Raw genomic sequence first — 26,604 nt, 5'->3', positions numbered from 1 at the left:
TAACCTCTGAATGAGATGTGTTCAATCAGGAAATATAAAACTGAAAATATATCTTAACAGCTGAATTCTCTCTACTCCATACCTGTTTTACTTGCCATGCTTGTTTGTTTGTTGTTGACAAACAAACAAGAAAGGAAAGAGAGAAGCAGGTAATTCGAAAGCTCATAACTAGAAAAATAATATAAATGTATAAGCTACAAACATATGGACTGAAGAAGCTAGGCATCTCCCACAGAAAATGCACAGATGAACCTCCATATCTGTTCAAAAGAGCAAAATTACATCGTATAGCTGAAGGGGTTAAAAACAGTTTCATAGCTTTTTATGAGAGATGACGTGAGCAAAATAAGTACAAAAGTACAGAATAAGTAAAAAAGAAATGCAAGAAGTAGAAACGGTTCCTTCAAGAAACGCTAAAAAATCTACACAGGAGATTTTGGGCAGAGAATGCACAAGTATCAGTTTCTTACACACTGTTCTCATGTCTCTGTAACACAGTGGATCACAGAGCAAATGGAAGATTAATGTTTCAGTAAAACTCTGAAGAAGGAATTTAACAAGACACTGTATGAGCTGTTCAACTGTTCTCTTACAAAATTCAAAAAGCATTCTTTCAACATTAACCAACAGTTCTCTTTCTGCTGGGAACTCAAGAGGAATCTCTTGTCTTCTGAAGCTATGTTACACATAGACTTTACACATGTACAGCCAGATGCATCTTCTATTTGTTCAGCACCACACTGGAGATAAAGGGCTTCAAGGCAAGAACACTGAACTTTTCTGAAGCTAGCCATGGCAAGGAAGCACCTGATGGTGTTGGGGGGAATGCTGAAGTGGATGGTGGATAAACTGGTCAGCACTGGGCATGACATACTTAATGCAATGGAACTCTTCAAGGAACTTGATAAGAGCAACATGCTGCGGCGGCATAAACACCACATAGCGGAGTCAATGATAATTAATTATTATTTGATTAATAATTTATAATTTAATTCAATTTTTTGAGCTCCATGTTTGGGAGCCATTTAAATAATATGTAGTGTCTTTACCTGTCCAATTTTAGCTTGGACATATAGGTCATTATGTTAGATGACATTACATATTATACAGCAGAATTAGCTAGAATTAATTATTATTAATGAATTATACTCATTGACCTGCTGTAGGTTCTTGGCTTCGAAATTGAATCTGACCCAAAAGTAATAATTCCATACAAGAAAGGTGCACACAAACAAATAACAAAGGATTAGTTTTATCACACCACTGGTTTATTAATTGTAATATCAAATAATGAATATTGACTATACATTCATATAATGAAATGGATTACAGCGATACATGAGAGAACACAGAGATTATAATATGAAGGAATTTCTCTATGATAATTACCCTAAATTCTAATAAGGCTATAATTTATCCCATTAAAGCATTCAGCACCACTCCTGTGCAATGAAGAAATGGAACCATGTGACCTTACGTCTCTGTGGAGATGGACTGGAGATAGCTGGGAGTATGTCACTGACTTGTGGGGCTTTCTGGAGCACTGCAGCTGCGGGTCTTGGAGCACTGCAGCCGCTGGCGTTCCTCTCCTCCCTCTGGGCCAGAGACACGGCGACCACTCCGTTGGAGCTGGAGCTGTCGTTCTGAAGGCTCTGTGGGAATTCTCCGTCATCGCTGATATGCTGCCTTGTGAGAGACATGTCCATGCAGGTCTCTCATGGGCCTTTTTCTCAGAAGGTCATTCTGAGGGTGCGTGTGGCCTTCTCCGTCACTGATCCTGAAGTTCTTGTCTTAGCTTTGAGGGTCAGGGGTCTGAGTTCTCCTTCATGCTCTGGGTGGCATTGAATTTTGCTGGAGTTAAACTATAGCTTTTCTTAAACTATAGTTTTCTAATAGAGATAAATTAAAATAAACTTCTGGTTGGAAGTTCTGGGTTTGTTCTATCTGGACCCTGCTTGAGGGGCCCAAGACTGTTTAAGAGATAGCCATAAAAGTGTCTGAAGCCTGCAGAGGGCTGGAGAGCTCTAGAGAGAGCTCTCCAGCCCTCTGGGGCTCTCCCTTAACTGACTACCCTAGCTGAGAAGCATTGTCTGCTGGAAGCAGTTCTTCTTTGTTCTTCAGAAAAAGCCTTCACTGAAAAGCCTCCTCTCTCCAAAAATGCACAAAAAGTGTGTCATTTCGTGCTACTGGGTTTTTAACCAGAATTTAGAAAACCCGCCTTGAATACCTGATTGGTCCTCAGGGGTTGAGAATTGGAGCATCTCTTGCCCCTGATTGGCTTTTTCCTGTACCTAGGTAGTAACATCACATAAAATTTATGAACATTTACAAGATAAAGACTTGATAATCCCAGAATTCTGAATTATACTTTTGCAATATAAGACATTATATGTTAACACAAATAATATCATTCACACTAATCATTTACATAATTCTTAACCAAATATCACACAGAGTATGTGGCTACCATGGTTCCTACATAAGTTCATATAAAAAGGTGATTTAAATTTTAATTGTCCAAATGGAATTAATTTCACACAGCTGTATGCATAGGCAACTTGTTCATCAGGTAAACAAAATATTTAAGGAATGTGTGATTCTTTTTGGTTTTAACAGTCTTTCAAGACATGTGCGAGAACAGTTTTAATCAAGGTTGAGTCTGTGTGTCTCTTTCCATTCCGAAAGATTCTTCTCTTGACCCTGTGTCATAAACTGTCCTTAAAAGGGTCTATAGTGTCAGCTTTATGACTCTCTGACACAGACCTTCAGGCACCAATTTGGGGCCAGTGCTTGCTGGAATGCTTATCTCAAATTCCGATCTAGGCTGGTGTGGCTGAGAAGAGAGACTGCTTCTTCTGGCCATCAAGAGAAAACCTTTTATGGTACCTCTATGATAAAATCATTTGGTTAATTCTAACACCAAGGTCTGTGACTGTTTGTCATGTGGAAGTTGACCGAGACATATGATCGAAATCTCAAGTAAAAATATGTGAAGCATGTTTAAGTGAAGTATGTTTACATGGAATAGTTAATACATTATTTATAATGTTGCAGCTTTCTTATTATTTATTTTTGCATGATGAAATCATTATAAATATATATGTTTTATTTATATGATATTTAATTAACTGGTCATATTTGAGTGTTTATAAAATTTCATTTATACATTTCAAAATCTTTTCAAGACTTCATACATTACATACTTAATGTTGTATAAAGGTTTTAAATACTTACAATTGCTTAGTTTTTATTATTTTATTTTTAATGTAAAATTTTTATGAAATGCCTACACACTGAACAGTTTTTACTGTTATACAGTTAATTGCTTCGTTATAATTTCTAAATTGTGAATGTTGATTGCAGTATAAAATTGTTGAATGCAAAAACAAATGTTTTGTCTTTCAGAAGTTTTAAAAGTGAGTTCAAAGTATTTTAAAGTTCTACAGGGTGGGCCATTTATATGGATACACCTTAATAAAATGGGAATGGTTGGTGATATGAACTTCCTGTTTGTGGCACATTAGTATATGGGAGGGGGGAAACTTTTCAAGATTGGTGGTGACCATGGCGACCATTTTGAAGTCGGCAATTTTGGATACAACTTTTGTTATTTCAATGGGAAGAGGGTCATGGGACACATACAACTTATTGGAAATTTCACAAGAAAAACAATAGCGTGCTTGGTTTTAATGTAACTTTATTTTTTCATGACTTATTTACTAGTTTCTGACCACTTATAAAATGTGTTCAAAGTGCTGCCCATTGTTTTGGATTGTCAATGCAATCCTCTTCTCCCACTCTTCACACACTGATAGCAACACCGCAGGAGAAATGCTAGCACAGGCTTCCAGTATCTGTAGTTTATGGTGCTGTCAGTTCATGTCAGTTGAAGGATTTCCTCTGGCTCGCTGTCCTGAGTGGGAGCCTCCTTCCAGAAGAATGGGGCATCAGAATAAAAGGTTGCTGTTTTCCTCCGATCTTCAGAAGCTATTTTCCGAATTAATTAGCTAATACTTATTTTACGATTTTCACTCTGTTTCAACGGTGGCCCTTATTCTGGCCAAAATAAGTTTCACCTGCTTTGATCAGTCGTAAAATTAAACTTGGACTGGGCTACAAACAACGAACACAAATGAGAAAAGAAAAGATTACTGACAATTAATCGACCGTTTACTCTTTTAGTGTCTGTAGTTGTTCTGTAGTTTCATGAAGTTGTCTTCTTTTGAGAGTCTTTTGGAAGAGTCGGCTTGTCAGCGTAGAGAGAAGACAAAGAGCGTAAAGAGCGTAAGAAGCGTACAAGAAGAGAACAAGTAGAGTATGCGAAGCAGAGAGCCAAGAGAGTTCGCGGCTCCCTTTTTCATAGGTGGCGCGGTCACGCCAATTTGGGAGGTCTTTGTCCTCTGATTGGTTCCTGAGTCTGGGGTCCACGTGACTACCTCCAGTTTCAGGGACGAGAGAGAGATCACAATTTTTTTGGCGAATATATAACCTCAATGAATAAAATATACTTTATACATACTTGCATAATGAGTATACTGGATTATTTTTATCAAATATATATATGTGTATATATATATCTCGAGTACATTACCAACTATTCTAGATGTTAGTGTAGTGTAGTAAGGTACACCGAAAAATATAAATATATTTCTATATTTATATTTATAGTTTTATAGCGTTGACCTTATTCAAACTCCGCTAATCTCTGATATTTGACTTAATGATATTAAGTAAAGTTTATAATTGGCTTAGGCAATTAAAACATTACTAATTAGTTTGAGAGTGAATAATAATCACGCTAAGTGAGTACGTCAGGATTTTCAGGAAAATAATGAACAAATTGCAAACACTGTGATTTCAAATAATGAGAGTTTTATTAATAAAGAGAAGATATTTAATTAACATAGAGTAGCCTTATAATCTCACGGTATCACAACAGGTAAAACCGATTTTGACCTTAAGGTGGGCTAGGCACTACTGGCTTGTGATTAAATTGTTGCTAACTAAGGTTTAATAAATGGTACATTATAAAGTGATTGACTTAGATATCAGCTCCTGGAAAAGTGTGAAATACGCTAGCTTACTTTTGCCGTTTCACCGAGCCGTCGCGTCCTGCTGTTTAATCTCCGTGCTCTGGGGTTGTTCTCGTCGTTCCCACGTGGTGAGAGACAGGCCCGCTTATGGAGAAGATCTCTTTCCGGTTAAGTTGAAAACTTTCGGCTTCAAGCTGAGCTGCGTCGATCGAGGTTTCCCTTCTTTGGAGTTTCGCAGTCGTGGCTGGTTTTCCACCGTAGTGGAGCGGCTTTTTCAGAGTATTAGCTAGTCTCGTTGTTCAGTTTTCCAGGAGTAATGTCTTCAGGAATCAGCTTATAACGTTAATATATCTGCTATCGACTAATCAAAAGGTTGATATATTATTCTGGCCACAAATAAATTTCACCTGCTTTGATCACTCGTGAGATCACACTTCGATGGGTAATAAAACATAAACAAGATTAAAAGAAAAGAAGATATTCAAATTACTCGACGTATTAGTAAAACTTCATACTCTTAGCTAATTTCAAGACGTCTCTCGTAAGCTTTTAATGAAGTCTCTGAGGTTTTTCTTTGTTTCGTTGTCGTCTTCTCTTTTTCTTCTCGTCGGCTGAACTCTTCTGTCTTGGCTGCTGACTTGAACTGCTGAACTGAACTGCTCTGCGTTGAGCTGCTCTGTGTTTTCAAGGCTGGCGCGGTCACGCCCTAACGGGAGGTGTCCTTTTCCTGATTGGGCACAAATTCAGTCTCACGTGACTCTCGCGAGGGGGAGAGAGTAGAAGGGGGTTTGAATCATTGATTCACACAGAAAGAATATGAATTTCGCGTATCGAAATTCTTATACCTGTTATCAACATATAACAATGAGTACACTGGATTATTAATATCAAACATTTACATAAGGTTTCATTTTTATGTCCCATTTATGACGAGAGAGGAATATTAATCCGTTTTCTCTTATTCAGAGGTAGGATTTCTTTTCATGATAGAAACAATCCACAATATACAACATTTCATTAGCAGGTAGGCATTCATCTGAAGGTACAGAAAGTGACATTAATACATTGGTTTATACACAAATAATTCAGAGTTCGACTATTTTCCGCTATGGTTTCGGCGACTCCGAGCGAGGCGTGGTTTCGCCAGTGTCCATTTGGGGTCGCTGTTGGTCCATGTGTAGGTGAGTCAACGGGGTTCACTCGAGGTCACTTTTGGTTTAAACATTTGTTGGCCCTGTTTAGTGGGCTCGAGATAAGGATAGACATTTGGGTGCCATTGTCATAAAAACGGGCCGTAAAAGCTCTCTTCTTTGTTCTGTGTTCCTGTTAGTTAAAAGAGAGAAGGGGGGTGTTGGGGCCATGTGTTACTTAAAAGGGTTCTTTGATGTCTTAGATTGGGTGTGTGTGTGGGGGCTGTTATGTTGCAGACGAAAAGTCTTCTTCAGACTGGAAAAGTTTTAATTCAAAACTTTTCATTTCTTCATTTCAATCTGTCCAAATCTATCTTCGGTCTATACTCCACTACATTAGAAAGTAATTCATCTTTCGAAATTGAGACAGGAATTTTTCCTCGTGATTGAAACAGTAATTCACATCACTCAGTTAGTTAGTAGACAGTCACCTGAGAATAACAGAGGATAACATTAATAACACATTGCATAATACATGTTCAGAAACAATGACACATATGTGTCCGATATGATGTTTAGAGGGAAAGAGGGCGAAAAGTGATTTTGCCAATGTCCACTTGGGGGAACTGTTGGTCCATGCTGTTTGTCTGGTTTGAACTCACGTTGGAGGTCACCATTGGCAGTCCTTATCCACAATCAACAGATTTACCTCCAACGTAAGGGTGCCAGTCCGAGCTGATGGTAATAAAGCTGGGGTTCTTTAATCCTGGTCTCCAAGGCTCTGATTGATCTTTTAGGCTTAATGGGGTCATAAACTTGGGGGTTCCACTTTACTGTCCAGAAGAGAAAGGGGGAGTAGTCATCTGGTGTCATGACATTTGAAGATGACCCCTCACTCTCATCCTGGGGGTCACTGAAGTGTTCTGCTTAGCCTGTGCTATCAGATATATGTGTTTGCGTGTGTGTGTGTGTGTGTGTGTGTGTGTGTGTGTGTGTGTGGGTGGGGGTGCATTGCCTTTCAGCACACACACACTCTGTGGAATGCAGGTCCTTATCCACTTCTTTTTATCACCAGAGTGGAGAGCAAGGGTCTTAATTTTTCATTTCTTGATCTGGGTCCATACTCCACTACAATAATACATCAGATGAAAAAAAGATTTATTAAGAAAACTTTAAAAATTGTGGTTCTGAGCCTGTGCAGAGCTGCTAGGTAGGTAGCACAACTTGTCAGAACACCTGTTTACAAAGCACTTGCAGACAGTGTGCAGCCTCAGGCATCTCATTGAGTACCACCATAGCAAACATTTAGTTATAGTTATTTTTCTTGATATTCTAAGATCCATGACTGATAAAGGTCTGACAGTCACAGCAGGCCCAGCATTTGAGCATTTTGTTCAGGGCCAGTATGGTCAATATCCCAATTAATAAAAATTGTTTTGGTACACTGGATATTTACTCAGCTGCTTAAAATAATAACAGTTATTATTATAACCTTATTATTATTAGAACCTTTCCAAAATATGATGAAATACATTTTTATTTAGTATACACACAATGAAAAATTATTTAAGTTTTTCAGTTTATGTTTGGTGAACTAATCAAATATCATTTGATGTGAAACTTCATACAAATATATTTGGAAAATTATAAATAAATAATAGTAATAAAAAACAAAAAAAAAGAGTTGCATATTTTCGCTGCATGATCTGTTTTTTCAGCCCAGGAAATAATGTTGACTTCCAATTCACTTAAAATGAAACTGAAAGTAAACACCGTTGTTTATGTATTCGAGCAAAGTAAATAAATCTTTTTGGTGTTTTTTTCCCACTCTCAGAGGCTTCACCTGTAACATGTGCTTGGTCCTATCCTGTGTTCTGTTCTGTTTTGGTTCTTTTTTGCTCCCCTTGTCATGTGATCGTTTCCCTTTGTCATGTGATTATTCTTCCCTTGTGTTTCTAGTGTCTTGATTAGTTCCATCCATCCATTATCTGTAACCGCTTATCCAATTTAGGGTCGCGGGGTGATTAGTTCCCAGGTGTATCTTTCCTGTGGTGTCTTTTGTCAGTCTTCAGTGGTTTGTTTCATGTTAGAAATTTGTATCTCTGTCCCCAGGCCCACACACACAGAGGTGTCTCATGTTTAATGTTTAGCCTTTGGTCTGTGTTTAGTTTCTTGGTTCTTTGTTTGGCCCCTTGCTTAGTGTGTAACTTTGTGTTTAGCTACTTATGTTATTTAGTTGTTTATGTTATTATGTTATGTTGTTTAGCCTTTGTGTTTAGTGTTTAACCTCCTTGTCCTCGGTGTAGCTATCTTGCCCTTTTGTATAGCTCTGTTTCGGTTCCTATGTTGATCTCTGTTTGTGTCCTTATTTCACTTTGTCAAAAAAATCTCCTGCACTTACTTCCTTTCCTGCTCTTTGCTCCCAGTTCCTTTACTTCCCCCACACAGACATGACATCACCACACTGTGACGAGAGTGCAGTTTTTAGAAATGATAGGATCTGTGGTTCAAGTTTGTAGTGGAGTATGGACCGGACAACGAGATAACGAGATCAAAATGAAGAAATGAAAAGTTTGGAATTAAAACTTTTGCATTCTGAAGAGGACCTTTCGTCTGCGACCAAGTCACAAACCGCAGGGGTGCAAAGACCCTGCAGCCCCCACACACATGCACACACCTAATCTACATCAAAGACACTTCCCAGGACACATGACCCCGACCCCCTTTCTCTCTTCAGGAACTAAAAAATATAACCAGTTTATGATGCTTGTGAGAAACAGGAACCTCAAACAAGGAGGGGAGTTTTACTGCCCCCTTTTTATGACGTGGCGCCTAAGGGTCTCGTCATTATCGCTTGCAGGGGTGAACTCGGTTTGACCTCTCATTAACCATCCGCAACGGACTAACGGCATGGACCAACAGCGACCCCAAATGGACAACACAGAAAACAATAACGGAAATGAAATCAAATTCTGATTAACGTGTATAAACAATATGTATTAATGTCACTTTCTGTGTCCTCAGATGAACGTCCACCTTCTAATGAAATGATGTGTATTACTGTTGTCAACCATGAAAAGAAGTTCTGTCTCTGATTAGAAAAGTGAATTAACACCAGAATTAATACTTCTAACGTATCATTGTAACTGGGACGTAAACACAACGTACCCAGGATGAAATCTTATGTAAATGTTTGATATTAATAATCCAGGATACTCATTGTTATATGTTACTAAAATGTATAAGAAATTTCGATACGCAAAATTTCCACTCTTTTTGTGAATCGCTGATTCAAACTCCCCCTCCTCTCTCTCTCGTGAGAGTCACGTGAGCCTCGAACTCGCACCCAATCAGAAAAAGGACACATCCCATTAGGGCGTGACCGCGCTGGCTTTGAAAAACAGTTCAGCTCGGCACACAGAGGAGCAGAGAACATCGACACATCAAGGAGCGAGTTGAGATCAGTTGAGTCGGGATACAAGGAGAGAGAACAACATAGTTCGCAACAGAAAGAAGTTCGCCCGTGCAGCTCAGAAGATCGGAAGCTCAACTCAGCTCAAACCGCAACTCAGAAGATCAGAAGCTTAATCTCGTTTCCGATCTGAACGCCTGCACGCGTTCTCTTTGTTCATCTCTTCAAGCTCCAAACCTCTCCAAAGCGAGACGCTTTCTTCTTCACGTCGACGAACGAAACAAATAAGAACCTTAAAGACTTCACCAAAGCTCACAAGAGACGTCTTGAATTAGCTAGAGTATGAAGCCTTACTAATACGTCGAGTGATTTTAATATCTTCTTTTCTTTTAATCGTGTTTATGTTTTATCGCCCAATCGAAGTTTGATCTCACGAGTAATCAAAGCAGGTGAAACTTATTCGTGGCCAGAATAAGATTAGTTTTAGATTAGTTGAATATATATATATATATATTAGCGTTATAAACTGACTTCTGAGGTCATTACTTCTGGAAAACCGAGCAACGAGACGAGCTAACACTCTGAAGGAGCCACTCCACTCCGGTGAGCAACCAGCCACGCCTGCAATTCTCCGAAAAGGGGAACTCTCGATCGACGCCGCCCCGCCTGAGGCTGAGAGCTTCTAACTCAACCGGGAGGGAATCTCCTTCACAAGCGGGCCTGTCTCTCACGACGTGGGAACGACGAGAAACAACCCCAGAACAAGGAGGTTAAAACAGCAGGACGCGACGGCTCGGTGAAACGGCAAATGAGTAAGCTAGCTCAATTCTTACATTTTTCCAGGAGCTGATGCCTGATTAAGTCCCATTATAATTTATAATTAATTAAACCTCAGTTAGCAACACTTTAGTCACAAGCCAGAGAGCCTAGCTTATCTTTAAAGTCGAATCGGCTTCCCCTGCATTGATGCTGTGAGATTACAAGGTTATGCTATGTTAATTAAATATATTTCCTCTTATTAATAAAACTTTCATTATTTGAAATTACAGTGTGTACAGTTTGTTCATTAAAATTCCTGAAAATCCTGAAGAACTCACTTAGCTTGATTATTATCCATTCTCAAACTAATTATTAACGTTTTAATTGCTTAAGCCAATTATAAACTTTAATTAATATCATTAAGTCAAATATCAGAGATTATAATAGTTTGAATAAGGTCAACGCTATAAACACAAATATAAATATATATATTAAATATATATTCACAGAGGTATCACGGTGTATGACCAACATACGCCACAAGTTCAAGTTCAAGTTCAAGAAGTTTATTGTCATTTCAGCAGTATACAGTGTTTACAGTACACAGTGAGACGAAATAGCGTTCCTCCAGGACCAAGGTGCTACATAAGACAATACACAACATTAAAGTGCGACTAGTGTAAAGCTAGTGCAACATGAAACAGTGCACATGCATTAAAGTGCAAAGGACATAGAACACAAAACAATACACAACATTAAAGTGCAACTAGTACAAATCTAGTGCAACATAAAACAGTGCATACACATTAAAGTGCAAAAGATATGGCTAAGAAAAATACAAAACAATGTCCCTACAGTACAATACAATACAATGTAATACAAGACAAGGCAAAAACCATAAGTACGGAGGGGGTGAGGGAGAGAGACACTGCAATTTAAAGTGTATTTGTGCTGTAAACGGTAACTGGATGTAAACATGATGTAAACCTGATATGTGAAAACAGTACACTCATTTACAGTCCAACAGACCAGTGTTTGTGTGAAGTGTGTGTGTGTGTGTTTGTTTATATTACATGGTGGGGTCCGCAACCTGTTAGCACACTCACGGTGTGGGGACCAAAAACATGGTGGGGACCGGTTTGCTGGTCCCCACAATGTTTTCAGCCAAAATGGGTCAGCTGATTCAGGAGGCCATGCTGATATGGGTGGTGCAGTTTTTTTTTTTGCCCCCATGCTTCACACAAACCTGACAGCCGTGTGTCTCATCTGTGTGTGACTCTGCTCACCACGCCCCCGGTGGCACTCGGTGGTATTGCATGAACACACAGATCGTGGGGGTCCGTACACACTTCACTACTGCGTCTACGCAACACTGATAGTGACTCATATTAAATGAACTAGGGTCCTTTAAACACTGCATTAATGGCTCCTTCTCCAAGGTAAACACAAATAAAACACCGTACACAACTAGTTAGTCTTTTAAACAGAGAAAATAATCTTAACAAGAAATGTACATGGACATACATTTAGTTACAAAATATTAATCCTGGTGTAGTATATTGTAAGTTAGTGAGGAGGCGAATTAAATTGTTTAAATTAAAACTTTTAGTTCAAACATCAGCGTTATAAAGTCTTTAATGGTGACACGTTCAAGAGTAAAATTCATATACGTGTAAATATAGTCCACTCTTTATGTATTGAAATAGCTCAGCCGAACATTTGTTTGAAGATAATGGCTCTGTGTAATGGAAGCGAATATAAAATGGCGGTTTGTAGTTTTCACCGTTCTACATTGAATGAAGGAAAAGCAACTCGGAACTACAAAGGAACTACACTTCCCATAATCCCTCTGTTCCATGAAGAGTCTGCGGGGTCGTGCACAGGACGAGCTGAAAGGTAATAAACAACTGCTTAAATATATGGCTTTACTCGGTAATGTGACGGTTATTTTAGTCGTATTTATGTGTGTATATAGAGAGAATGGGAGTTATTAAGCTGTTTTAAATGTTTTAAAGGGCTATATTTCCGTGCGAGAGTAGTGCAGAGAGAAAGAGGCCCGTGAAATGTGACGTTAAAAGCTTTAGCTAACGCTATACTGGTTATAGAGAGAATATTCGGCTGGTTTTGTAAAATTAAGTTTTTAGAGGACTCTGTTTCCATGAATGCGTGTTGGAGACAGAGAGACAGTTAGAGAGTTTTATTAAAACTGTATTTTCAGTGCATTCACTTGAGAGAGAAAGACAGACGGGAAAGTTAAATTAAAGTGCCAATATGTGGGTTTTTGTAATTACTTTAAATCACGTAAAATTGCTTAAATATATGGCTTTACTCGGTAATGTGACGCTTATTTTAGTCTTATTTGTGTGTGTATAGAGAGAATGGGAGTTATTAATCTGTTTCAAATGTTTTAAAGGGCTATATTTCCGTGCGAGAGGAGTGCAGAGAGAAAGAGGCCCGTGAAATGTGACGTTAAAAGCTTTCGTGCTTTAGCTAACGCTATACTGGATATAGAGAGAATATTCGGCTGGTTTTGTAAAATTAAGTTTTTAAAGGACTCTGTTTCCATGAATGCGTGTTGGAGACAGAGAGACAGTTACTTCAGCTGTTTACATTATAGAGGCCAGTTAGAGGCAAGTGTTTAAGGTGACGCTTCATTTGTAAATGTTTAATATTGAGAGTAAACGTGATATTTTATTAGAATCATATAATCAGAGTTTTATTAAAACTGTATTTTCAGTGCATTCACTTGAGAGAGAAAGACAGACGGGAAAGTTAAATTAAAGTGCCAATATGTGGGTTTTTGTAATTAGTTTAAATAATGTAAAATTGCTTTGAGATGTTAAAAATCTGCAAATCTAAAACAATGTGTTTGACAGTGTAGCCTATGATTATATTTGCAACTCCTTCATTTGAAAATCAGTGAGCATTTGGTGTGTACTATAAGCCTGACTTGCTTGTAACATTTGGTTTGTTTGTATTCGTTTACTTTTAGGGAGAGAGAGATTGTGGAGAGGGAGACAGCAGAAGCCGTTCCTGGGCAGGTGGAAAGAGGAAAAGGGAAAGATCTGGGAGGAGAAAAAGGAGAGTAATGCACTGACCCCTCGACTGATCTGCATCTAAGCTCAGAATACGAGAACTGTTTATTCACATTTAGATGTATACTTACAGTAAGTGAGTGAATGAATTACTGTGTTCCTCCATAGCTCCAGACTAACCTTAACATGCTCCCTATTCTCCTCAGAAACATCCATCAGTTCCTCAAAGTACTCCTTCCACCTTCAAATATCATCTCTTCATTAGTCTGCACAATACCTTCTACATTCATTATCATCCTAACATGCTGTACATCCTCACATCCTGTTCCTCTCTCATCTCGCCAGTCGATACATGTCTTTTATTCTAACCTCACTATCCATATTCTCATACAACTTTTCACGTGCATTTTCCCTAGCCTTTGTCACTTCTCCGTTTGCTTGATGCTGCATTTTTTTTGTATTTCTTTAGACATCTCTCTTGAGATTCCAATTCTATTTTGTCGACCACTTCCTTCTTAAGATTTCCTGCATGATCTCCTCATTCCAGCACAAAGTCTCCTCCCTTCCTTCCTCTGTCCATACAACAACACAGTACCTGTAGCCGATTCCCTCACTGCTTTTGCAGTCTCTGCCCACCTGTCCATCACCTCGTCCACCCCACCTAGCATCTGCCTCACCTCCTCCCTGAATCACACACCGTACTGTTCTTACTTTAACATCCACCATCTGATCTGTGATTTAGCCCTCACCCACTTCCTTTTCTTCACCTCCAAATACATCCTACCTACCACCACCGTCTGATGATGCCTTGCTATACTTCACCCCTGCCACCACCTTACAGTCACTAAATTACTTCAGGTTGCTTCGCCTGCATAAAACATAGTCCACATGTGTAGACCTTCCTCCACTCTTAAATGTCACCCTATGCTCTTCATTCTTCTGAAAATAAGTATTTACTACTGCCATTTGCATTTTTTGGGGCAAATTCTACCACCATATCACCTACCTCTCTCCTTTTACCAGTCATATTGCTAACGTTCAGTGTTTCCACTCTCACCTCCACCTTCCTCACCCTCTTCTTTATTTTGTCTCTCAACTCTTGTTCCCTCTCTCCTTCTCCTCCTGTGACCAACAGTATCCCAATTTCCACTGGTACACTGGCAGGAAACAATCCCAATGGTGGACGTTGTTAACCCGGGCCTTCTCTGATCCGATATGGAACTCTTGTTAGTGATCTGCATTGTTAATTTGACATAGTTTATACAAAAGATAATCTTTCTGACACAACCCTCCCTATGTATACACGCTTGGGACCAGCATTACAATGCAATGTATTTCAGTGGCTAGGTTATGATTTGTCTGCCTACATTTACGCATATTGTGAGTTCCAGGAGGACAGTACAATTGAGACGGAGGAGAGTGAAAGCACTTGATGAAGCAGCACAGAATGTCATCAGTGCCACTATCAACACCAATGTATTGGAAGGTATCTCTAAACTCATATAAAGGTAAATCTAGTATAATCTTTTCTACAAGATTAAATTGTGCATTATGTTTTTTTTTTTTTTGCCTGTATAGTTCACTTAATGTTTTAAATTAGCAGCCTTTAAGCAGTTGTAGAGTAGTTATTTGTAATATAAGGAGTACTGGTAATATTCAGCTTTTTATTTTTATTTTCTGCTAAATGCTAATGTGTTTTTAAAACTTTTCAATTTTTGAACTGAAGCTAGGTTATGCATAATATGTAGATTAAAATAAAAGATTGTGTATTCATTAAATTACACTGATAGTCTCATTTCTGGTTACCAAATGTTTAATATTAAATTGTTTAATATTAAATTGTAATGTTAAATTGATATTTCATTAACTGTAGGCTGTTTTACTGTTGTTTGAAATCTCTGTAGAAGGCATGAGAGGACACCGCTGACATGATGGACATGGTAGAACAAACCCACTGAGCTTCCGGTCCTGTGCTCAGCGCTGGAGCTCCGTCCTCTGACTTGGAGGTATTTAAAAAGGTTTCATATACATATAGTCACTGAAATAGGTTTTAGTGAGGTAGGTCACTGTGGTCAGTTGAAGTTAATTTCTCTGGTACAAAATTGTGATAGTTCATTGCTTTTGGGTGAGGCCTTAGGGATGGTACTGGTTACACATACTCTCAGGTCGTACGTTGTGGGGACCCTCTCAGGACGGAACTATTGAAAAGGTTTTGGTCAAATGTGCACACACACACTGTCAGGTCTAGCATAGTGGGGTCCCCGTTTAGGGAGACACACCTACTAAAGCAGTACACTCACAGGTCAATATACAGACAGTTTATCTGAACTACAGTGTACATTACCCCATGACTGATGTCACTGAGGGTCTAGTTTGAATTTGTTATTATTTTCTTTTCTGACACAGCTCTTTAAGCTTATATTAGTGACACACACTGTCAGGTCTAGCATAGTGGGGTCCCCGTTTAGGGAGACACACCTACTAAAGCAGTACACTCACAGGTCAATATACAGACAGTTTATCTGAACTACAGTGTACATTACCCCATGACTGATGTCACTGAGGGTCTAGTTTGAATTTGTTATTATTTTCTTTTCTGACACACCTCTTTAAACTTATATTAGTGACACACACTGTCAGGTCTAGCATAGAGGGGTCCCCTTCTAGGGAGACACTCCTACTATAGCAGTACACTCACAGGTCAATATACAGACAGCGTTTCTGAACTACACTGTACATTAGCTCATGACTGATGTCACTGAGAGTTTAGTTTGAATTTGTTATTATTTTCTTTTCTGACACAGCGCTTTAAGCTTATATTAGTGACACACACTGTCAGGTCTAGCCTAGTGGGGTCCCCGTTTAGGGAGACACACCTACTAAAGCAGTACACTTACAGGTCAATATACAGACAGTTTATCTGAACTACAGTGTACATTACCTCATGACTGATGTCACTGAGGGTCTAGCTTGAATTTGTTATTATTTTCTTTTCTGACACAGCTCTTTAAGCTTATATTAATGACACACACTGTCAGGTCTGGCATAGAGGGGTCCCTTTCTAGGGAGAAACTCCTACTATAGCAGTACACTCACATCTCAGTATACAGACAGCTTTTCTGAACTACAGTGTACGTTACCTCATGACTGATGTCACTGAGGGTCTAGTTTGAATTTGTTATTATTTTCTTTTCTGACACAGCTCTTTCAGGTTATATTAGTGACACACACTGTCAGGTCTAGCATAGAGGGGTCCCCTTCTAGGGAGACACTCCTACTATAGCAGTACACTCACAGGTCAATATACAGGCAGCGTTTCTGAACTACAGTGTACGTTACCTTATGACTGATGTCACTGAGGGTCTAGTTTAAATTGGTTATTTACTTTTCTGATTCAGCTCTTTCAGGTTGTATTGGCGGTTGTATTGGTGGTATAATCTGAAATTGTTACTTGTGTCAGGACAAATGTGTCTTACGTTTTTTAATACCATGGTGTATCCATGTCAAGTCAATTTGACTCAGCAATTGTTTAACTGATGAGAGATTAAACATGTTGTAAAATGTATTGCACTTTAAATACTAATGTATTTGTGTGTGGTGTTCACCGAAATGTTTTACTGTTGTTTGAAATCTCTGTAGAGGGCATGAGAGGACACCGCTGACACGATGGACATGGTAGAACAAACCCACTGAGCTTCCGGTCCTGTGCTCAGCGCTGGAGCTCCGTCCTCTGACTTGGAGGTATTTAAAAAGGTTTCATGTCCATATAGTCACTGAAATAGGTTTTAGTGAGGCAGGTCACTGTGGTCAGTTGAAGTTAATTTCTCTGGTACAAAATTGTGATAGTTCATTACTTTTGGGTGAGGCCTTAGGGATGGTACTGGTTACACACACTCTCAGGCCTTACGTTGTGGGGACCCTCTCAGGACGGAACTATTGAAAAGGTTTTGGTCAAATGTGCACACACACTGTCAGGTCTAGCATAGTGGGGTCCCCGTTTAGGGAGAAACACCTACTAAAGCAGTACACTCACAGGTCAATATACAGACAGTTTATCTGAACTACAGTGTACATTACCCCATGACTAATGTCACTGAGGGTCTAGTTTGAATTTGTTATTATTTTCTTTTCTGACACAGCTCTTTAAGCTTATATTAGTGACACACACTGTCAGGTCTAGCATAGTGGGGTCCCCGTTTAGGGAGACACACCTACTAAAGCAGTACACTCACAGGTCAATATACAGACAGTTTATCTGAACTACAGTGTACATTACCCCATGACTGATGTCACTGAGGGTCTAGTTTGAATTTGTTATTATTTTCTTTTCTGACACACCTCTTTAAACTTATATTAGTGACACACACTGTCAGGTCTAGCATAGAGGGGTCCCCTTCTAGGGAGACACTCCTACTATAGCAGTACACTCACAGGTCAATATACAGACAGCGTTTCTGAACTACACTGTACATTAGCTCATGACTGATGTCACTGAGAGTTTAGTTTGAATTTGTTATTATTTTCTTTTCTGACACAGCGCTTTAAGCTTACATTAGTTACACACACTGTCAGGTCTTGCATAGTGGGGTCCCCGTTTAGGGAGACACACCTACTAAAGCAGTACACTCACAGGTCAATATACAGACAGTTTATCTGAACTACAGTGTACATTACCCCATGACTGATGTCACTGAGGGTTTAGTTTGAATTTGTTATTATTTTCTTTTCTGACACAGCTCTTTAAGCTTATATTAGTGACACACACTGTCAGGTCTAGCCTAGTGGGGTCCCCGTTTAGGGAGACACACCTACTAAAGCAGTACACTCACAGGTCAAAATACAGACAGTTTATCTGAACTACAGTGTACATTACCTCATGACTGATGTCACTGAGGGTCTAGTTTGAATTTGTTATTATTTTCTTTTCTGACACAGCTCTTTAAGCTTATATTAATGACACACACTGTCAGGTCTGGCATAGAGGGGTCCCTTTCTAGGGAGAAACTCCTACTATAGCAGTACACTCACATCTCAATATACAGACAGCTTTTCCGAACTACAGTGTACGTTACCTCATGACTGATGTCACTGAGGGTTTAGTTTGAATTTGTTATTATTTTCTTTTCTGACACAGCTCTTTCAGGTTATATTAGTGACACACACTGTCAGGTCTAGCATAGAGGGGTCCCCTTCTAGGGAGACACTCCTACTATAGCAGTACACTCACAGGTCAATATACAGGCAGCGTTTCTGAACTACAGTGTACATTACCTCATGACTGATGTCACTGAGTGTCTAGTTTGAATTTGTTATAATTTTCTTTTCTGACACAGCTCTTTAAGCTTATATTAGTGACACACATGGTCAGGTCTAGCATAGAGGGGTCCCATTCTAGGGAGACACTCCTACTATAGCAGTACACTCACAGGTCAATATACAGACAGCGTTTCTGAACTACAGTGTACATTACCTCATGATTGATGTCACTGAGGGTCTAGTTTGAATTTGTTATTATTTTCTTTTCTGACACAGCGCTTTAAGCTTATATTAGTGACACAAACTGTCAGTTCTAGCATAGTGGGGTCCCCGTTTAGGTAGAAACACCTACTAAAGCAGTACACTCACAGGTCAATATACAGACAGTTTATCTGAACTACAGTGTACATTACCCCATGACTGATGTCACTGAGGGTCTAGTTTGAATTTGTTATTATTTTCTTTTCTGATAAAGCTCTTTAAGATTATATTAGTGACACACACTGTCAGGTCTAGCATAGTGGGGTCCCCTTCTAGGGAGACACTCTTACTAAAGCAGTACACTCACAGGTCAATATACAGACAGTTTATCTGAACTACAGTGTACATTACCTCATGACTGATGTCACTGAGGTTCTAATTTGAATTTGTTATTATTTTCTTTTCTGATACAGCTCTTTAAGGTTGTATTGGTGACACACACTGTCAGGTCTAGCATAGTGGGGTCCCCTTCTAGGGAGACACTCCTACTATAGCAGTACATTCACAGGTCAATATATAGACAGCGTTTCTGAACTACACTGTACATTACCTTATGACTGATGTCACTGAGGGTCTAGTTTGAATTTGTTATTATTTTCTTTTCTGACACAGCGCTTTAAGGTTGTATTGGTGACACACACTGTCAGGTCTAGCGTCGTAGCGACCACTTCTAGGAAGACACTCCTACTACAGCAGTACACTCACAGGTCAATATACAGACAGCTTTTCTGAACTACAGTGTATGTTACCTCATGACTGGTGTCACTGAGGGTCTAGTTTGAATTTGTTATTATTTTCTTTTCTGATACAGCTCTTTAAGGTTTTATTGGTGACACACACTGTCAGGTCTAGCGTCGTAGGGACCACTTCTAGGGAGACACTCCTACTATAGCAGTACACTCACAGGTCAATATACAGACAGCTTTTCTGAACTACAGTGTATGTTACCTCATGACTGGTGTCACTGAGGGTCTAGTTTGAATTTGTTATTATTTTCTTTTCTGACACAGCTCTTTCAGTTTGTATTGGTGACACACACTGTCAGGTCTAGCATCGTAGGGACCACTTCTAGGGAGACACTCCTACTATAGCAGTACACTCACAGGTCAGTATACAGACAACATTTTCTGAACTACAGTTTACGTTACAGTGTATTTCTCTAAGTAATATGCATTTTCCCCAAGTATTTTTTTTCTTTTCCACAACTGCTGACTAGATTTTCAGCTGGTTCTGATAACTCCTCCACAGCTGCCCATAGTTTTCGGCACCTGATATCGAAGTTCACATGCATGGATTCAGCAAACTTGGCTACAAATCCCATAACACCTATCTCTACTGGTCTTGCATGTGCCTGCCACCCACGTTCTGTACAGTTCCCAAACTTTGTTCGATATTTGGACACTGAAAGCCGTGTTTGGTATTGAACCAACACAGGACACCATTTATTATATTGTTTTGAGGTTAGACTGTAAAAACTTATAGTTTGAAACAGACAGAAGCTCTGCAGGTCTCCCTTAGCCACTCCCTTAACTGTCCATGATTTATTTATATAAATTGTAATTAGTGAAGTATTTAAAATAGTAAAGCTATGTGTCCCTAAATTTGGTTTCAGAAAGTTGGCTACAATTTCATAAATCACACTGCTTATTATTATAGAAAGAATAATTGTGCCCACACACTTTTACACAGGCCCACCCAAAGATCAGTTTGTGGCTATGCCACTGATGTAGTTAACGTTTAGTCATAGTTCCTAGTTTGAATAAATGTAATAATATAAACTGGACTTGCTGCCACATCAGGCCATTGGTCTCGTTACACATACAATGCTGGGGTTTGCATTCTTGCAATTTGCTGCTGATACAATTTAAATACAAAAATTCAGGTATCTCGTTTCCACCTGCCACTATCACTTCTCTCATTGAAGTGTTTGTAAAATAAAATAACTGTAGTTAGTAAGGCCTACCGATTTACATAGACTTAATATATTAACCGAAATAATAAATCTTGTAAAGTACTGTATGAAAAAATATGAGAATGACACCCTGCCTTTACGATGTTTGTTGGATGTGGCTCTTGAGTAAAAGTAATTGGGGAACTCTACTCTATTGTATCTCTGATAGTGCATTTCCACCAAAAAGGAACCAGAACGGTTCCAGTTCGCAAGGTGAATTTGGAACCGTTTGGTATGTTTCCATCTACACAAACTGGTTCGCGACCTAGAAAAGTTTGTTCCCAGCTGAGTTTCAAATGCAGCGTTATTGCACTGCGGAGCTTGACAGGGTCATTTACAACGTTTCAAATAAATAAATAAAAAGAAATAAAACAGGAACACGCCCTGTTTTCTTGTTTCTGGTGCTGTTTGTGTGCGATTCCATTTGTGTTGGTCAGAGCCGCACTCTCGGTTACGTTTCTCTGCTGTTCACAAGCTCAGCAGGACGGCTCTGAACTCGGCAACATTTACACAGTATTATATCTCACTCGGGTCTGACTTCATGGTAAACAAAGAATAAACAATGAGTCTAACAGTCTTTGGTGCTGGCGCTGTATTCAGGCACAGCGACTCCCCCGCTAATGACGTATACCTGTTTCCCCTTTAAACGTGTAGAAACGCAGCAGTTCATTGGAAAGAACCAAGGTTCCAAGAATCAGGAATGGAACCGGTTTAGGAGCCAGAGTTCTTTTGGTGAAATAGCGCTGTGATTGACAGCAACAAATCAATGTTCTGATCGGTTAAATAAACCTCACTATATGATTGGTACAGCTAAAGCTTTCCTATTGGTACATCAGTTGGCCAATCAGGGTCAAAAATTCACAACTGTGAAAAGAGATTTACACAAGCAGCAGAGAAGGTGAATGTGTGCATTTTTTGTCACATTTGGAACATAAAGGTTTGCTCTGGTGCATTTTAAAACAATACTCACAAATGTAATGGACTTTGTAACTGCTTTTGAGCAACTACATACACGAAATTTTAACTGTGCTTGAGCAACTACATACACGTAAAACTAAAATCCACAAATGTATTGGAATGCACAAATTTAAAACAACAACTACAATAATAAATTAAATTCACAAATGTGCAAAAAAGATTTGCATTTGTAAATGAAATGTTGTGAATGTGTGAATCAGTAACTTCTCAAACGGTTTAAAATGTGCAAGAGCAAACCTTTTTAAAGTTCCAAATGTGACAGTGGGAATTTTTGAATGAGATGGAAAAATCCACACATTCTCCTTCTCTGTTGCGTGTGCGAATCTCTTTTTGCAGATGCGGATTTAAGACCCTGTTTTGACGGCCAATTGATGGACCAATAGGAAATCTTTAGCTGGACCAAGCAGATTGTGAGGTTTGTTTAACCAATTGGAACATTGATTTGTTGCTGTCAACCATAGCACTTTTCCACAAAATGAACTCAGGTCCGTGAACCGCCGCGTTTCTACGGACAGCAGAGAAACGTAAACAAGAGCCGCGGCTTTGATCAACGCACATGCAATTGCGCCTAACTTCACCAGAAACGCATAAAAATGGGGCATGTTCCTGTTTTTTCCTATTATTTATTTATATGAAACGTTGTGAATGACCCTGTCAAGCTCCACTGGGCGATAACGCTGTATTTGAAGCTCTGGGCTCTTGGTTACGTTTCTCCGCTGTTCACAAGTTCAGCAGGATGCCTCTGAACTCAGCCATAGTGTCTCCGTTCATGACGTATTCCTGGTTCCCCTCAAAATGTGTAGAAATGCGGTGGTTCACTGGAAAGAACCAATGTTCCTAGAATCAGGAACAGAACTGGTTCAAGAACCAGAGTTCTTTTGGTGGAAAAGCGCTATGGTTGACAGCAACAAATCCGATTGGTTAAACAAACCTTGCGATCTGATTGGTCCAGCTAAAGCTTTCCTATTGGTCCATCAATTGGCCGTCAAAACAGGGTCTTTAATTCGCAACTGCAAAAAGAGATTCGCACACACAGCAGAGAAGGCGAATGTGTGTTTTTTTCCATCTCATTCAAAAACTCCCACTGTCACATTTGGAACCTTTTAAAAAAGGTTTGCTCTTACACATTTTAAGTATTTTACTGATTCACACATTCACAACATTTCATTTACAAATGCAAATCTTTTTTACACATCTGTGAATTTAAGTTATTGTAGTTGTTGTTTTAAATTTGACGTATACATTTGTGGATTTTAACGTGTATGTAGTTGCTCAAACACAGTTACAAAGTCTGTTACATTTGTGAGTATTGTTTTACAAACTCAAAATTTTTTACCCTTTTTTGACTCCGTTTTTGACTCCGTATTTGACTCCAGAACATTAGTGCAGAGAGTACAATGCAGTAATTACAGAGATCTTAAAATACATACAGAACAGGACCAGTAGACACAACACAGACAACAGTGTAGTTCTTCTTCTCATCAGCCTATGCCTCAAATTCTCATTGATGGGAGCTTGTCTCTTCGCTCACTGTCAGTCACAAGTCTACTTGTTATTACTGGATATTTATTGGCTGTTTGCATGGCATCAGCGATTTCTGGGCAAGCTGTTGTATCACATCTTTCAGCGGTTCACACGTAGCAATCGAGATAGTGTTGATTTGCCTCTGACCTAAGGGTTGTTCCCGTGATCCCCTAAAACAGTCTTTGACAAGAAAATCGGGGCTACAATCGTGCAGTGTGATCATATATCAGGAATCCATCAAGAAACATGTAATTGAATGATATTTATGAACGTACTTGTTTTATGAATGAGATGGATTCACTCAAGTATAAAGAAATGGTAAAAAGGTACTCTACTAAGTATTAATTACACCTGTCACAAAGGGTTTTAAAAGGTGTTTAATAATTCTGAGGCAGTAGTTATTTTGGGCATTTTTTGTTGGATTGGGAGAAAACAATATTATCTATTTAAATTGTTATTTTAATCACTTTTTGCAAATAAAAAAAAGCTAATAATCCTAATTTGGGGCTTGATACCATTTTGAGTGCCAATGTAGGTCTGTTTTCTCTTTTGCATGTTGTAAGAAAAACAGCCTTATTAAATCATGCAATTTGTGCCAAAAAAGATGTTGGTAAAGGAGAAATTTTTATTAAAATTTAGGCATAGGAAAATTTCCTTTGAGATATATATATATATATATATATATATATATATATATATATATATTTTTTTTTTTTTGTCACCTAGGTCCAGTGAATTCCATGGAGTGGAGAAGCTCATGTTGATGGAAAGTTCCTGGAAAGCTGTTTGTTCACTGTATACATCTGAACAGTGGGCTCTTAAACCTGTCTCTGCAATGTTGTGATGTGATTTATATTGTTTTAAAGTTTCTGTTTTCAGACTTGATCAAAGCTCTCTCGGACCAGGCAGTTTTGATAGGAACACCTTGTGTCTATACTCACTGTTCATTTCATCAGCTCCATTTACAATGTAGGAGCATTTTGTAGTTCAGCATTTACAGAATAGTGTCCATTTCTTGTGCTGCATGCTTTGTTTACCAGATTTCACCCTGTTCTTCAATGGGCAGTACCCCTAGAGGACCCCCACCTAGCGCGATTTGTTTTGATTCCAGATACATTTCTTGGGGTGAGGTTGTGGTAGTGAAAAGCCAACCAGGGACCAAACAGTCCAGTAGTGTAGGTCCCATGCATTGCACAAGCACAATTAATGTGTTGCTCTGGTATGAGTGGATCAGACATGGCAGTGCTCCTACATGGTAAGAGTAACTAATATAATGGACAGCGAGTGTAAGTACAGTGTTCGTAATGGAGTTCTTGGTTAATATCATAGATGGACTGTCTCATGTAAATTATTCTGAGTTTATATTGTGTGTGTTCATATTGATTTTTAATTTTCTTTAGCCTAGCTAAGCTCATCAGTTATTCAAGGTATTATTTATTTATATTGTGTTTTATTCTCTCAGTTTTTGGCTAACTTCATTGCTTCTACAGTATGTACACATCTGTGTCTATCTTTTTCAGAGTTTAATAAAAGAACAAATTAGTTCAAATAACGTTAAAGGTTAATAAATTAATCTTTAAACGAATGCATCGGCCTGGATTAGTTGTTTTTCTGCATTAATTATAGATTACACATTGTTCTCTCTCAAAATGAAATTGGTCCCCACAAAGAATGAGAACAGGTGATTTGTGTAATATTTGGTCCCCAAATATACTCCAAACCTGAAATGTCCCCACAAGTCACGAGGACGTCTGGTCAGAATCAATTTTGGTGAGATATTTGTAATTTGAAGTGATATTAAGATTCACAAGTGCATTTTGACAAAGCATGATTTTTTTCAAGTCTGTAGCACCTTGGGAAAGGGTGGACCCCACAATGTGAGTATTCCTCCAGGTGACCCCCACAACGCACAGAAACAAGTATGTGTGTGTGTGTGTGTGTGTGTGTGCTTCTTTCAGTCCAGTCTCAGTCTCTAGGTGTTTAGGAGTCTGATAGCATGTGGGAAGAAGTTGTTACGGAGTCTGGATGTGAGGGCTCGAATGCTTCGATACCTTTTTCCAGACAGCAGTAGGTTGAAGAGTGTGTGTGATCTCCCACAATGCTGAGTGCTTTGCGGGTGCAGCGAGTGGTGTAGATGTCTGTGATGGAGGGAAGAGACACACCGATAATCTTCTCAGCTGTCCTCACGATCCGCTGGAGGGACTTGCGATCTGCCCCAGTGCAGTTTCCAAACCAGACAGTGATGCAGCTGGTCATGATGCTCTCGATGACTCCTCTGTAGAAAGTGGTGAGAATTGGAGGGGGGAGATGAGCCTTCTTCAGCCTTCGCAGGAAGTAGAGGCGTTGCTGGGCTTTCTTTTTGATGTTACTGGTATTAGTGGACCAGGTGAGATCATCCGCTAGGTGAACACCAAGGAATTTGGTATTCCTGACAATCTCCACAGCAGAGTTGTCGATGTTCAGCGGCGAGTGCTCACCCCTTGTTTTTCTGAAGTCTACAACCATCTCTTTGGTTTTGTCCACGTTCAGAGACAGGTTGTTGGCTTCACACCAGTCAGTTAGCCGCTGCACCTACTCTCTGTATGCTGACTCTGGACTGACTGAGGTCTCCCAGTCAGGAAGTCCAGGATCCAGTTGCAGAGAGAAGTGTTGAGGCCCAGTATATTCAGCTTCCCGATCAGATGCTGAGGAATGATGGTGTTGAATGCTGAGCTGAAGTCTACAGCATTCGGGCATATGTGTCTTTCTTGTCCAGGTAGGTGAGTGCCAGGTGCAGCGTGGTGGATATGGCATCGTCTGTTGAACGGTTAGGACGATACGCGAACTGTAGAGGGTCCAGTGTGGGGGGAAGTAGGGTTTTGATGTGCCTCATGACGAGCCTCTCGAAGCACCGGTGATGACCGGTGTGAGTGCAACGGGACGATAGTCATTGAGGCAGGACACAGAAGAATTCTTAGGCACCGGGATGATGGTGGTGTTCTTGAAGCATGTTGTAACAACGGCGCTGCTAAGAGAGATATTGAAGATATCAGTGAAGACATCAGCAAGCTGGTCTGCACATTCTCTGAGCACTCTGCCAGGAATGTTGTCTGGTCCAGCAGCTTTCCGCGGGTCGACTCTGCATAGAGTTTTCCTCACGTCGGCTACAGTAAAAGACAGCACCTGGTCGCTGGGAGAAGGGGTGGACTTTCTCGCCGTTACATTGTTCTGTGCCTCAAACCGTGCATAGAAATGGTTCAGCACGTCTGGTAGGGAAGCATCTCCG

General features: G+C 39.5%; 1 protein-coding gene and 1 long non-coding RNA gene across 2 annotated transcripts in view; one reads left to right on the top strand and one right to left on the bottom strand.

The window, feature by feature from the left end:
• Nucleotides 1–26,604, bottom strand: part of LOC136674116 (anoctamin-1-like) — a 307,702-nt gene that overhangs the window by 142,522 nt on the left and 138,576 nt on the right. The window lies entirely within an intron of this gene.
• Nucleotides 12,191–25,191, top strand: LOC136673970 (uncharacterized). Its single transcript, XR_010795985.1, has 5 exons — nucleotides 12,191–12,230; nucleotides 13,327–14,877; nucleotides 15,274–15,375; nucleotides 17,009–17,110; nucleotides 24,066–25,191. It is a non-coding gene; the product is annotated as an uncharacterized lncRNA (long non-coding RNA).

Source organism: Hoplias malabaricus, chromosome 17, assembly GCF_029633855.1.
Source record: "Hoplias malabaricus isolate fHopMal1 chromosome 17, fHopMal1.hap1, whole genome shotgun sequence".
In the NCBI taxonomy this organism is placed as follows: Eukaryota; Metazoa; Chordata; class Actinopteri; order Characiformes; family Erythrinidae; genus Hoplias; species Hoplias malabaricus.
Note: the sequence above shows the minus strand (reverse complement) of the source record. Positions and strands in the feature narration are given on the sequence as shown.